Source organism: Convolutriloba macropyga, chromosome 1, assembly GCF_964194025.1.
Source record: "Convolutriloba macropyga chromosome 1, txConMacr16.3, whole genome shotgun sequence".
In the NCBI taxonomy this organism is placed as follows: domain Eukaryota; kingdom Metazoa; phylum Xenacoelomorpha; order Acoela; family Convolutidae; genus Convolutriloba; species Convolutriloba macropyga.
In genome coordinates, this window is record NC_134468.1 from 62292900 (window position 1) to 62308617 (window position 15718).

The window sequence follows — 15718 nt, forward strand, 5'->3', positions numbered from 1 at the left end:
GCACCGAGAGTAATTGTTTGTGAAAGAAGATGGCATTTGCTTCTTTGTTTCCCCTTGTTGCGAATTCGATGCAAACACTTTTGAGGCTGTTTTGGTCTTTGTTACTGAAGTGATGTTCTCTTCAGGTTTGGCCTTGGTTGCGCTTTGTTTCATAAGATCATGGGCCTCAGCCTTTTCTTTAAGCCAATCGTTAAAATCAAGGAGGGTAGGCTTAACCCAGTGCTTCTTAACCGTAAAGAGTGACCATGACTCTTTCATGTTTGGTGGTAACTTCTGTACCGCTTGGTTAAGTAGGGAAGCGCTCTTCAAATCAGCATCATATGATAGTGACTTGAAAACCCCAACGAGGCTGGATATGGCTGCAGAATAGTTAATAATGTTATCACTATTGTGCATTTTAAGAGGTGGAAAATTGCTTAGTTTATCCAAGTGTGCACTTACGACTGCCTGTGGCTGGCCAAATTTACGTTCCAAAGTCCTTAGTGCATCCTTGTACATTAAACCACAGTAAGCAAACTCGGCGATTGCAATCTTTGCTTTACCGGTGACGAGGGTTTTGAGGTATGTCAATTTAACGTCATCAGTTAGCGATTGCGAGTCAATCGCGCTTTTGAATTGACCATACCACTCGTGCCATTGTAATGGATCGCCATTATACTGAGCAAGTTTCCATTCTGGCAAGGGGTCATTTTTCTTGCTGGTTGTTGCATCAGCTAATTCCCTAATCAATGACGCATTGTCCGGTATCGGAGGGGCAGGTGCAGACACCTGCGGACCACTCCAACTCAACGGGGTGGGCCCAACATAAGGGTATGTTGGCTGAAAGACCGGAGTGGCCAGACCAGGTACAATATTACTTGTAGTTGCAATCGGGTTTTCTTGATGTGTGCCGGATGGTGATTGCATATCAATCAAAAGTGGTGAATTCGAATATATACGTTGTGGAATATTAATGCTTGAGGGTGCGATATGGGTGTGTACATTTGGAGGCAGACTATTAACGGTGGTTGCATCTTGGTTGACTATTGACGGTCTGTGCTGTGGAAACCGCCATTGACTCATATTTGGCACAAAGTTTTGGCCAAGAGGGATATTCGGCATATTTGGGATAGGAGGGGCAACGGAACGTACAACTTTGTGAACTCGGTTTTTATTATTCTTAAAAGTGTTGTTGACGAGAGGCTGATTAATCAAAGGGGCGTGTTGGATGGGAGCCGTGAGGTTAGGTACAAAGACTGGGTTCGGGATGGGAAGGTCATTAGGCTGAGCGGGTTCGGAGTTGTGCTGTTGAGTGTTTGGACTTGGTGGGGCGCTTGGGTGCAAGGGAACGTTTATTGCGGGCGCTGGATGATTTGTTGTCGGAAAAGGAGGAATAGTGGCGTTTGGTGCTCGGGGGACAAAATTGATTTGTTGTCGGGAGCCTATATGCTGCGCCGAATTATTCTTGGGCAGACTTGATGTTTCAGGTCCCCTGGGTTCTGAAATTTGAAGTTGTGCGTTTGGAAATAACTCGGTTGCATTATTCTGATTTTCTTGCGGCGCGAACGTCTGTGGTGGAATGGGCTGTTGAATGGGTGGCGAAGAAGCCCCTGGGGCGTGTACAGAAGGCGGCTGACTATCCGCGGTTCCTTGGTTAGTGAGGCTTGGAAGCGCCATGCCTTGCTGGCCTGTTTGATCTATTTGCGCTCTTAAATGCGCCTGGTACAACGCCTGTGTGTTGGCAGCAGCCAAAAAATTTTCAGGTGGAGTGTAATAGGGGTCGAGTTGCTGCAAGGTCTCGAAGCTTAAAAAGTAATTGCCTCGACAATTTTTTGGAATCGAATGTCTTGAAATGTCAGTGTTGTGATCTTCCACTGCTTCTTCGTTATTGTGGCTAGGGCATTCTGGAGGGTCTTTCGTAACCTCTGGTTCACCAGTTGTCTCGTTGTTATTAAAACCTAAAGCAAGTGAGGTGTTGATCCAATCCTGGACAGCCTTTTCACTTCTCATCGAACTCCTAGCACTTGCAGTTGTTTCGGATTGGCTACCTTTAGAAACGGCGTCCAGCAATTCAAATTCTTGCAGAGTTGCCTCTGCCAAACGTTTCCTGTTGTTTTCCTCCAGTTCGTCTAATTCCATCTGCTTTTTCTGTTTAGCAAGGCGAATGGCTGCCTCATTCTGTTTTTCAATTTCTTCACGCTTCATTTTAGCAATTACGTAATCATGTTTACGCTGACTAGATGTTCTTGACGAGGTCATAATTGAGGGGAGTCTAGAAAGAATGGGAGCCCTTGGTTCCTGGAAATCACTCACTTTATCATCAGCAGAGTTGATGTAGTTTCGTGCTGAAGTGAGTATCTTGTCATTCTTAGTTGTCATTGCCTCCAAGTAAGACTCTAATGAAGGAACAAGTGCACTTGGATCCTCCGTTTTTCCAGCAAATGCAATCAGGTCCTCATTTTTGTCTACAACAGTCATAAATGCTTCGTTGCACTTTGTTACTAGGCGTTCAACTTTCACTCGCCTACTTTGACTATTTATACAATGAAGAATATCTTCATGTATAGCATGCAATTCAGCCTCACGCTTTGACCTGGCAGCGTACAACTTTTTGACTTTTTGATCAAGACTATTAGACATCACGATGTTAGTATTTCCAAAGACCAGCAAAACTACTACTGCACACGGTTACTTTTTATATGCACACTCCAAACAAACCAAACCCACGCAAAACAAACCCAACGCAAAAGACACCAAACACAGCACACTGTAGACAGTCTGTAAAACAAACCGCCCAAAGAGTAGAAAAGGTCGTCGAGCACACAGTGCCCGACAAAAACAGAAGTAGAGCGCTGAACGCTATGCGCTCAACGCAGTGGGACACAAAAGACACACGGGAAGTCGAGCGAGCAACGCGCGACGAAACGGAGACGTTACGGACGGGAAGTCGAGCGAGCAACGCGCGACGTGACGGAAACTGGACAGACGAGAAGTCGAGCGAGCAGTGCGCGACGGAACGGAAACGGGACTTGCGGGAAAGCGGGTGAAAAACGCGCAACGCAACGAAACGGGACGGTGAGAAAGAGCGGGCGGGAAACGAGGTTGGAAAGAACTATGTTAGCAGACCACAGCGAAAACTCAACCAAACAACCTAGCCGTAACTCCAGAACAAACTTAAGTCACACCCTAAGAAGAAGGAGAGAAGCTACTGCAAGACAATCTAATATAGTTCATTATGGGGCTATAACGACAAATTTAACGAGAAACTAATTTACAGCAATGCAGTAGTACACTAAAAGCATGCAAAGGTCGAGAAATTTACTAGCCGTAACTCCAGAATAAACTTAAGTCACATCCTAGCAAAACCCAAACCCCAACAAACAATCAGCATACTAACGGTATTAAACAAACTACAGCAAAATTAAATAAACTACAGAAGTGTATTTGTAAAATATGACAGTTGTGAAAGTCAAGAAACAATCCAGCCGTAACTCGAGAATTAACTTAAGTCACACCCTAGAAGGCAACAAGACCAAACCAACTAGCGATCATACAGGTACACAAAAACATACAGCAGCAAAATCAATATACTACAACAGCAAGGCTAGTGGATTAGTAAAGTTGAAAAGCCAAAGGACAATCCAGCCGTAACTCGAGAATAAACTTAAGTCACACCCTAGAAAACTCCAAGACCTAAACAACAAACCAGCATACTAGCATACACAACATACTACAAGAAAAACAACAACATACTTCATCACATATGACATACTATACTTAAATCCGGAAAAGTAGCGGAAGAAAACGAAAAGCGAAGTTTTGGGAGAGCGACGTTACTGAGAAAAAAAATCGCAACACGGAAAACTAAAGAGCGAAAGTACGGAAAGGACGCGGGCAAACGGTTCATGAACGATCAACGGGAAAAACTATGGGAATTCGATATATTTTTTTTTGCAGGCCAGAGGTTGTTAAATTTTTCACAACCTTTTGTGTTTCACTCAATTTACGAACCTTCTTGCTGGAAAATTGATTTTTTTGACAAATTTGTCAAAATTTTATGCATCTGTCCAATTTTTTCTATTTTTTTTTGGTCAATTTTTTCGCAAATTCTTGTTTACGGAACGGTAATCCAGTAAACTGGACGGTTTTAAACTCAAAAATACGGTTTATCAATATTCGGTATTGATTTTCGAAAGTTTTTTAGAATTGCCTCAAAATTGACCAAAAATTTTCAAAATTGAACAATTTAGCATTATTTTCTATCAATTTCCTCTATATCAGAAGTTATTTTTATATACGAACCAACTGTATCAATTTTCTCGACTTTTTGGTAAATCTACCAAAAATTTTCAAAATTGATGTTTTTTAGTCTCAAAAATTATGTGGGGGGCCTACCAATTTTCTACAAAAAACAGTTTAATTTTACTACCCCTTGAAATTATATGTAAAATCAGGGGTTGGGTTTCTTGCCGTCTAACATATTTATCAAATTACTGCAATAAAAATGGACTTTCGAAAATTTTTTCTTACAGTTTTTTGGAGTCTGAGATCGACTTCACTTGCTTGTATTGTAGCCTTCGGAACCTGTTGTTGCTTCCGAGCTCTGAAGTCGTTTTGCAACCACTGCACCAAACAACAGTGAATAGATCGGTTACACTTCCAGTAGCGATTCCAATAATTTCTCCTCCACAGTTAGAGGAAGTGTACTGACTCAGGAATTCAACCTCGCATTTTCGCCCAGGTAGCAGACCACTGATGACCATGGACGCATTCTTGTCAACCGCACCAGAAGGCGTGGCAACTGCGATCGCAACTGCCGGTATAGTACTGTTGAAGATGTAAGAATCCAGACTGCTTCCAGAGATTAATGGTGAAATTGTTCCGGATCCACCGACGTTGATAGTTATAGACGACTTGTTAGCACTGTACTCAATAGAACTGTCGGTAAACGCGGGTGCAGATGGAAGTGTGCATCCGTGTGTGTTGTAAGTCGAATCGGAAGTTGTTCCAACGTCACATCCACTTGTCTTCTGAACTGCAACTGTGAACGCATACTCAGTCCCATTAGACAGACTGCTTATTTCAAAGGGCACTGATGTTTGTCCAGTTAGTGCAACCCCTGCAGGGCTAGTAGACTTCACAGAGAATGTGTCCCAACCAGTAGCAGGTCGCGGTACCATATAAAAGGTGTTTTGAAACAACTCTTTCGGATTTCAATTCATTTCCGTGTATAAAGCAACGTTTTACAGTAAGTCATATCAAGTAACGTATTAGCATTAACGTGTGAGCATTAAGACGTACAAAGCAACAAGTGAAAGCTTAGACGGCAAGGTTTTTTCGATGCTCTTTTACTGGTTTTTTGTCTGATGTTATTGACGTCAAATCAGTTCGTATTCAATCGGCAATTGTCTAGAAAACCTAAAAATATTGAGCCGAAAACCAGCTTAATCGATACATATCATGGTTATATTTACTTAAAATTAGGTTAATTGAACTTTTTCGGAACATTCTACGTATATTAGAACGTATTTAATTCTTATTTTCTTATTTTAAAGTTTAGAAATACTCGAATCTGATTGGCTAAAATTCGTTGTTTTATTTACTTCGTAACAGATTTTAACGGCCTTTCGTAGTGCAGTTTTTTCAACTTCAATTTTTCATTGTCTGTCTATTTGTCAGCTAGTCTTTCAAGAGGTTGACGTGTTGTGGGAACAACTTCATTGTCATCTTGATTGAATTGCGCTTCAAAGATTCAGTTTGACACCGCATTTTATCCTTCTAGGATTTGTAAAAATTTAAATTTTGGTGCACAGAAATGCAAAAAAAACTGCGCGCTTTCTAATGAAATGCAAGAATAAATTGGTAGACGAAACGTGAGTTGTTTCTATCTGCCATCTGCTGAAGAGACCGCGAAATCAACCGTTCAAAGAATACTGAACTAAAATTGCTTAGCACAGCCAGTTTCTGGACTGGTAAAAATATTCTGTTCGAACGAACTAAGCCATCGACTTGATGTTGAAAGTAATCAAGTAGGTTGTTTAATTATCTCTTGAAACTTGGCATCCTTGCTGTTGAAGAAGTCAGTTTCTGCAATTGCGGTTTTATCATTTCCTCCAGAAAACACTTCGTTAAATATCCGTTTTTAAAAAACATTAAGAAAACCTGGGAATCCGTATACTGCTTTAATGAGCATCAAGTAAAATTTGTAAAGACTTACATTTCGTCTATGATCAGAAATTATAAGTTAAAATTCCAACGATGATAATTAAGGCTAAAATTATTGAATTTTGACATCCTGAGCATTCTCCAGACAATTTATTGCCCAGCTAAGCAATCAATTTTCTTTTAAAATCATATTTAATAAACCAGCAGAATTCTAAAGTTGTGTACTGAAGAGATACATTTCCGGGGTGAAGTTAATTTTCACTTAGCAAGAAAGAAATTCGATCAAGAAATAATGGTTTAAACGAAATGTATGGTATTGAAAAAATCGATCTTGAAAAAAGAAACTCGATCTTGAAAAAATAATAGTTTGAGCGAAATGTATGGTATATTTAATATTTTTAATAAAGAACGGAATTTAAATGAAGAGGTTTTTGTAGGCAAGCAAATGATTAGTGCTGTTGCAGTAATTTATTTCTTCAAAAACATGCGTTTCCACTTACAGATAGGAAAGCAACCTACTTGCTGATTTTTTGTCAAGTAGGTAACCTAATTTGTTAGAAATAAATTTTTTAAACTGTTGAATTACTTGCTGTGATAAAGAATTTAAGTTTTTGTTTATTTAGTTGGAATTTAAGGTTTATCTAGTTTTTTGAAAAACTGTTTTCCAATTTTTTTCCAGGTTTATTTCACCTGGTGTTTGATCTATAACTAAACATAAGACCATCTTATTTTCTGGATCTGTCATGTTCAGTAGCTTTTGTTTAAAGCATTAAAGCAAAATTTTGTATTAAAGCAGAATTTGCGGATGGATTGTGGCTAATGAATGTGAACTAAAGATGTTTTACCCCAAGCTTTAGGGCAAACTATACGGCTCTTACGAATAATTTGTAAAATTTTGTCTGCCTGTTTAACAGCTGAGGAGAAGCTAGAAACTATAAGTAACATTTCGTTATCATATGTGATGAGTCCCAAAGACGCGGCAGATTTTGATGAGGCTGCACATCCCAGAAAAAATTAGACTTCATTCCGACAAAAATTTGCATCACTTTTCCTGATGTTTTTCATCTTCATAAGTACCACAATCTTGTTGTGTAAACAGATAATACGACTATAGGTTTGTTTTTGCATTGACAACAACGATTATTTTGATTGAAGTTTTAATCGTTACAAACAATGTTAATAATATTCATATAAACAGAAGTGTTCTATGCAGGATTTTTTATCGTTAGCGAAAAAATTGTCTTGTATATACATAAGTAACATAAAAATAACTCAAAAAATGAGTTTTTCAAAAAGAAGAATATATTCTTGATGCTCTCCATTTTTATCTCGTTATGATTTCATTTGCAACTGTCTCCGATTTTAGAGCTGATTGCGTGCACCAATATTAAATGGAATTGTAAAAAATTTTTAGGTGGCACTAGATATGCGCTCGTTGATAAAAGAAAATCAGAAGAATATAGTAGGACAAAACGAAGGTATTGGTGTATTTATGAAATCTGGTCTGTTTTTTTGTGCTTTTGGCTTATTTAGTTTCCTGTGAGAGAGGTAACCTGGATAAAATAATTTTCCAATGGAGAACACAGCGATGACCAAAAATAAATATCCTTGTTTTACATGTTATTTATTCATTGGTTTTCTAACAATAAATTTTTTTCAAAATAACTTTTCATTTTGTTTACGTACGTATCATATCGAAAAAGGAGAAACCTCATTATGTAGCCCTTAGTCTATTTTTGAATTTCATGAAACAATTACAACATTTTTTGCAGGTTAAAATAGGAGAAATGTTTTAAAAGTTGAATGAAAACAGGAAACGGAAAAAGATAAGATTCGGAAGGGGGCGTGTTAAACAAATTAGTTATGATAACCTTATCCATATTTTATGTTTAAAGAAATATATTGAACATCGCAAGTTTTTTTCAAATTAAAAAGTGAAAAGTTTTAATATTTAGTATTTTTAATAAAGAACGTAATTTAAATGAAGAGGTTTTTGTAGGCAAGCAAATGATCTGTGCTCTTCCAATAATTTATTTCTTCAAAAACATGCGTTTCCACTTACAGATAGGTAAGCAACCTACTTGCTGACTTTTTTGTCAAGTAGGTAACCTAATTTGTTAGAAATAAATTTTTTAAACTGTTGAATTACTTGCTGTGATAAAGAATTTAAGTTTTTGTTTATTTAGTTGGAATTTAAGGTTTATCTAGTTTTTTGAAAAACTGTTTTCCAATTTTTGTCAAGGTTTATTTCACCTGGTGTTTGATCTATAACTAAGCATAAGACCATCTTATTTTCTGGATATGTCATGTTCAGTAGCTTTTGTTTAAAGCTTTAAAGCAAACTTTTGTATTAAAGCAGAATTTGCGGATGGATTGTGGCTAATGAATGTGAACTAAAGATGTTTTACCCCAAGCTTTAGGGCAAACTATACGGCTCTTACGAATAATTTGTAAAATTTTGTCTGCCTGTTTTACAGCTGAGGAGAAGCTAGAAACTATAAGTAACATTTCGTTATCATATGTGATGAGTTCCAAAGACGCGGCAGATTTTGATGCGGCTGCACCTCCCAAAAAAAAATTAGACTTCCTTCCGACAAAAATTTGCATCACTTCTCCTGATGTTTCTCACCTTCATAAGTACCACAATCTTGCTGTGTAAACAGATATTATGACTATAGGTTTGTTTTTGCATCGACAACAACGATTATTTTGATTGAAGTTTTAATCGTTACAAGAAATGTTATATATTTTCATATAAACAGAAGTGTTCTATGCAGGATTTTTTATCGTTAGCGAAAAAATTGTCCTGTATAAACATAAGTAACATAAAAAATAACTCAAAAAATGAGTTTTTCAAAAAGAAGAATTTATTCTTGATGCTCTCCATTTTTATCTCGTTATGATTTCATTTGCAACTGTCTCCGATTTTAGAGCTGATTGCGTGCACCAATATTAAATGGAATTGTAAAAAATTTTTAGGTGGCACTAGATATGCGCTCGTTGATAAAAGAAAATCAGAAGAATATAGTAGGACAAAACGAAGGTATTGGTGTATTTATGAAATCTGGTCTGTTTTTTTGTGCTTTTGGCTTATTTAGTTTCTTGTGAGAGAGGTAACCTGGATAAAATAATTTTCCAATGGAGAACACAGCGATGACCAAAAATAAATATCCTTGTTTTACATGTTATTTATTCATTGGTTTTCTAACAATAAATTTTTTTCAAAATAACTTTTCATTTTGTTTACGTACGTATCATATCGAAAAAGGAGAAACCTCATTATGTAGCTCTTAGTCTATTTTTGAATTTCATGAAACAATTACAACATTTTTTGCAGGTTAAAATAGGAGAAATGTTTTAAAAGTTGAATGAAAACAGGAAACGGAAAAAGATAAGATTCGGAAGGGGGCGTGTTAAACAAATTAGTTATGATAACCTTATCCATATTTTATGTTTAAAGAAATATATTGAACATCGCAAGTTTTTTTCAAATTAAAAAGTGAAAAGTTTTAATATTTAGTATTTTTAATAAAGAACGTAATTTAAATGAAGAGGTTTTTGTAGGCAAGCAAATGATCTGTGCTCTTCCAATAATTTATTTCTTCAAAAACATGCGTTTCCACTTACAGATAGGTAAGCAACCTACTTGCTGACTTTTTTGTCAAGTAGGTAACCTAATTTGTTAGAAATAAATTTTTTAAACTGTTGAATTACTTGCTGCGATAAAGAATTTAAGTTTTTGTTTATTTAGTTGGAATTTAAGGTTTATCTAGTTTTTTGAAAAACTGTTTTCCAATTTTTGTCAAGGTTTATTTCACCTGGTGTTTGATCTATAACTAAGCATAAGACCATCTTATTTTCTGGATATGTCATGTTCAGTAGCTTTTGTTTAAAGCTTTAAAGCAAACTTTTGTATTAAAGCAGAATTTGCGGATGGATTGTGGCTAATGAATGTGAACTAAAGATGTTTTACCCCAAGCTTTAGGGCAAACTATACGGCTCTTACGAATAATTTGTAAAATTTTGTCTGCCTGTTTTACAGCTGAGGAGAAGCTAGAAACTATAAGTAACATTTCGTTATCATATGTGATGAGTTCCAAAGACGCGGCAGATTTTGATGCGGCTGCACCTCCCAAAAAAAAATTAGACTTCCTTCCGACAAAAATTTGCATCACTTCTCCTGATGTTTCTCACCTTCATAAGTACCACAATCTTGCTGTGTAAACAGATATTATGACTATAGGTTTGTTTTTGCATCGACAACAACGATTATTTTGATTGAAGTTTTAATCGTTACAAAAAATGTTATATATTTTCATATAATCAGAATTGTTCTATGCAGAACTTGTTATAGATAGCAGAAAAATTTTCTTGTATATACATAAGTAACATAAAAAATAACTGAAAAAATGAGTTTTTCAAAAAGAAGAATTTATTCTTGATGCTCTCCATTTTTATCTTGTTATGATTTCATTTGCAACTGTCTCCGATTTTCGAGCTGATTGCGTGCACCAATTTTAATTGGAATTGTAAAAATTTTTTAGGTGGCAATAGATATGCGCTCGTTGATAAAAGAAAATCAGAAGAATATAGTAGGAAAAAACGAAGGTATTGGTGTATTTATGAAATCTGTTTTTTTTGTGCTTTTGGCTTATTTAGTTACCTGTGAGAGAGGTAACCTGGATAAAATAATTTTCCAATGGAGAACACAGCAATGACCAAAAATAAATATCCTTGTTTTACATGTTATTTATTCATTGGTTTTCTAACAATAAATTTTTTTCAAAATAACCTTTCATTTTGTTTACGTACGTATCATAGCGAAAAAGGAGAAACCTCATTATTTTGCCCTTAGTCTATTTTTGATTTTTATGAAAAAACTACAACTTTTACTGCAGGTTAAAATAGGAGAAATGTTTTAAAAGGTGAATGAAAACAGGAAGCGGAAAAAAGATAAGATTCGGAAGGGGCGTGATAAACAAATTAGTTATGATAACCTGATCATTATTTTATGTTTAATGAAATATATTGAACTTCGCAAGTTTGTTTCAAATTAAAAAGTGAAAAGTTTATCTCATAAAATGAGTATTCCAATGACAAAGTAAAACAGAAAAAAAACAACAGTTCTTTAAATTTTTCAAAGGAAGGTTCTCTTCCACCGAGGAACATTTTTAAGCTTCTAAATTATATAAATCTTTTTGTGTATATATTTCAATGCTAGTAAAATTTTAAAGGAAAGATCAAACGAAAGTAATAAAAAATTATCGATCACTTTCTTTCAACAGTCACGTTAAATCTACATCCACATATCACAGTTCATTTGAAAATTGTTTTAATTGAAAATTCTTAGAGTTGGTTATTTATAGGTACTTGAGTCCAGACAAACAAAAAATCTGAAAAGGATTTTGATGTTTCAACTGACTTTCCAATTTCAACTCTTAAAAGACACCATGAGTTCCTTTCAGGGGTCGAATAGGACAATAATTTAGCGAAAGGTTTCTTTGGGTCATTCTAAAATATAAAAAGGGAAAAATGACAACTTGACGAAAGAACGAAAAAAAATTGTTCAAATGTCTGACTTTAGAAACTAAATTTCACTTTGATGATTTTACTGTTAAGTTGGTCTTATATTGATTAGCACTCCATTTGTTCTCATATTCAAAGTCACGGGAGTTACGTTGCCCTAAAGCAGTCCTTCCGATGTTTTCTTTTCAAATAAGGAAAAGTTAGTCTCCATACGTCAAAATACTTCACAAAATCCTTTCTTCCAGGTAATGAGGATTTCTCCAGCTAATGAGAACAGTTATGTTTTTCAACACTGCTCCGGCTTTCTGTTGGCTTTTCAACTTATTTTCTTCAATTGATCCAAAACATGAAATCATCATTCACCAAAACCATTAAGCGTGAATTTATTGATATAATAAGTTTTCAATTAAAAATTTTTTGAACTTTTGCGCGTTCTAATTTCCTTTTAAAAAATAATAACGTCGTGCTTAAAATTGATACTAAAAAAGCTTCAATTTGAGCTCAAAAAATTGAAAGTCATATATGTTCAAATGAGTTTTTTGTCTCAGAAGAAAGGAAAGATGTCTAAAGTGTCTAAAGTGTGCCTCCGAGTGCACTTCTACATGTTAACGGTCTAGCCATTATTTGTCAATCTCGTGGTTGTCCTTTTTGTAGCAAAAAGTAGGGGCAGCAGTAATAATTGAAACAAAAACGCAAAAAAGACAATTTTTAACGGAATTTTGAACGAGGGGGCACTCGATTGCAGTAACAACTACCCAAAATAAATATCACCCTAATAATGCAATGGAATATTTTTTTAAAGTTTTGAGTTTTTAAAGATTTCCAAGAACAGCAATGCGAAGACGGGATGAGCTAATTTCTTTATATTTATGTATGAGATTTTTATCGTGGTTTAAAATACCCCAAATTTCCCCCTTTTTTATCACAACACCCTTAAAAATTACTAAGTATTCAGTTTTTGCAGCATCTCAAGTGTTGTGCTTAAATTAAACCTTATATTAACCTTTGCATGTTATAATTTCTTCCTTTTCAAAAATAATATTGTACTCAAGGTTGATACCGAAAAATGCTTCAATTTGAGATGAGAAAAATTGATAGTCAAATGTAGTAGGTGAGTCTTTTTGTCTCAGAACAAAAGAAAAATTTTTACACTGTCTCCCGCAAGCCGTTTTGTGGTTAAGTTTTCATGTTTTAATAAAACTTGTTTTTTAAGGTATATTTGCGTAAAGCTTAAGAATTGTTGTTGCCAACATCCGGATGCTGAAAATTGAATAAAAACAGGAAACAGAAATTATGATATTAGTTATGATAAACTTATCAATATTTTATGTTTCAAGAAATATATTGAACTTCGCAAGTTTGTTTCAAAACAAAAAGTGAAAAGTTTATGTTATAAAATGAGTATTCCAATGACAAAGTAAAACAGAAAAAAAACAACAATTCTTAAATTTTTCGAAGGAATGTTCTCTTCCGCCGAGGGACTTTTTTAAGCTTCTAAATTATATAAAGTTTTTGTGTATATATTTCAATGCTAGTAAAATTTTAAAGGAAAGATCAAACGAAATTAATAAAAAAATTGTCGATCACTTTCTTTCAACAGTCACGTTAAATCTACATCCACATATCACAGTTCATTTGAAAATTGTTTAATTGAAAATTCTTAGAGTTGGTTATTTATAGGTACTTGAGTCCAGACAAACAAAAAATCTGAAAAAGTTTTTGATGTTTCAACTGACTTTCCAATTTAAGCTCTTAAAAGACACCATGAGTTCTTTTCAGGTGTCATATAGGACAATAAATTTTTTTAGGGTCATTCTAAAATATAAAAAGGGAAAAATGACAACTTGACGAAAGAACGAAAAAAAATTGTTCAAATGTCTGACTTTAGAAACTAAAATTCATTTGATGATTTTACTGTTAAGTTGGTCTTATTTGGTTGGCACTCCCTTTGTTCTCATATTCAATATCACGAGAGTTAGGGTGCCCTGAAGCAGTCCTTTCAATGTTTTCCTTTCAAATAAGGAAAAGTTAGTTTCCATACGTCAAAATACTTCACAAAATCCTTTCTTCCAGGTAATGAGGATTTCTCCAGCTAATGAGAACAGTTATGTTTTTCAACACTGCTCCGGCTTTCTGTTGGCTTTTCAACTTATTTTCTTCAATTGATCCAAAACATGAAATCATCATACACCAAAACCATTAAGCGTGAATTTATTGATATAATAAGTTTTCAATTAAAAATTTTTTGAACTTTTGCGCGTTCTAATTTCTTTTTAAAAAATAATAATGTCGTGCTTAAAGTTGATACTGAAAAATGCTTCAATTTGAGCTGAAAAAAATTGATAGTCAATTATAGTGAAATGAGTTTTTTGTCTCAGAAGAAAGAAAAGATTTCTACATGCGGGTCGTTTTCTGGATAAGTTGTCATCACATATCTTCTTCAAGGTATATTTGAGAAATTTTTAAGAAATGTTTCTGACAACGTGCGGATGCAACTGAAATTGAATAATTGAAAATAAAGTAGCACTGGTAAAATATAAGACGCATTGTGAAAATTAAGGAACTATGAACGAACGAATATTTCTTATGTGGCAGCAATTGCGACTGAAATTAATGGTTATGACTTTAAACGAAACAAAATTCAGAAAACGGCTGATTTCTAGGTGGCGTGATTAACCACTTGCCATACAGTCACTATTTCCAAATCAGAAAAGTACATATTACTCGAAAAGTGTCTAAAGTGTGCCTCCGAGTGCACTTCTACTTGTTAACGGTCTAGCCATTATTTGTCAATCTCGTGGTTGTCCTTTTTGTAGCAAAAAGTAGGGGCAGCAGTAATCATTCGAAACAAAAACGCAAAAAAGACCATTTTTAACGGAATTTTGAACGAGGGGGCACTCGATTGCAGTAACAACTACCCAAAATAAATATCACCCTAATAATGCAATGGAATATTTTTTTAAAGTTTTGAGTTTTTAAAGATTTCCAAGAACAGCAATGCGAAGATGGGATAACCTAATTTTTTTAGATTTAAGTATGAGATTATTATCGTGGTTTAAAATACCCCAAATTTCCCCCTTTATTATCACAATACCCTTAAAAGTTACTAAGTATTCAGTTTTTGCAGCATCTCAAGTGTTGTGCCTAAATTAAACCTTATATTAACCTTGGCATGTTATAATTTCTCCTTTTTCAAAAATAATAATGTACTCAAGGTTGATACCGAAAAATGCTTCATTTTGAGATGAGAAAAATTGATAGTCAAATGTAGTAAGTGAGTCTTTTTGTCTCAGAACAAAAGAAAAATTTTTACACTGTCTCCCGCAAGCCTTTTTGTGGTTAAGTTTTTATGTTTTAATAAAACTTGTTTTTTAAGGTATATTTGCGTAAAGTTTAAGAATTGTTGTTGCCAACATCCGGATGCTGCGTGAAATTGACTAGTAGCGTGAAATTGAATAATTGAAAATGAAATAGCACTGATAAATTAAAAGACGCATTGTAAAGGTTAAAGGCTAGAAAGAAGCCATTGCGACTGAAGCTAATGGATATGGCTTTAAGCGAAACAAACTTCAGAGAAGGGCTGATTTCCAGGTTGCGTGAGTTCAATCAGCTGCCATACTGTCACCATTTTCAAATCAGAAAATTAGGTGTTACTCACACAGTATCAAACGTGTGGCTCCGAATGAAATTCCACTTGTTAGCGATCTAGCTATTATTTGTCAATCTCGTGGTTGTCCTTTTGGAGCAAAAAATAGAAACGGTACTATTCATTTGACACAAAAACTCAAAAAAGAGTCCTAAAGGAAATTTTTCAACGAGGGGGCACCACATTGCAGTAACAACTAATCAAATTAAATACCACCCTAAAAATGCGAATATTCCGATAACAAGGTTTTGAGAAGTTTTGAAGATTTGCAAGAACAGCGATTCAAAAATAGGATGACCTATATTATAATTGTGGCTGAAAAGACTACAATTTCCCCTTTATTATCACTACCCCTGCAAATTGCCAAGAGTACAGTTTTAGTAACATCTCAAATTTTGTGCC

General features: G+C 34.9%; 1 protein-coding gene across 2 annotated transcripts in view; it reads left to right on the forward strand.

Annotated features, from left to right (window-relative positions):
* The window catches only part of LOC142341363 (uncharacterized), a 513659-nt gene that overhangs the window by 367747 nt on the left and 130194 nt on the right, over positions 1 to 15718 (forward strand). The window lies entirely within an intron of this gene.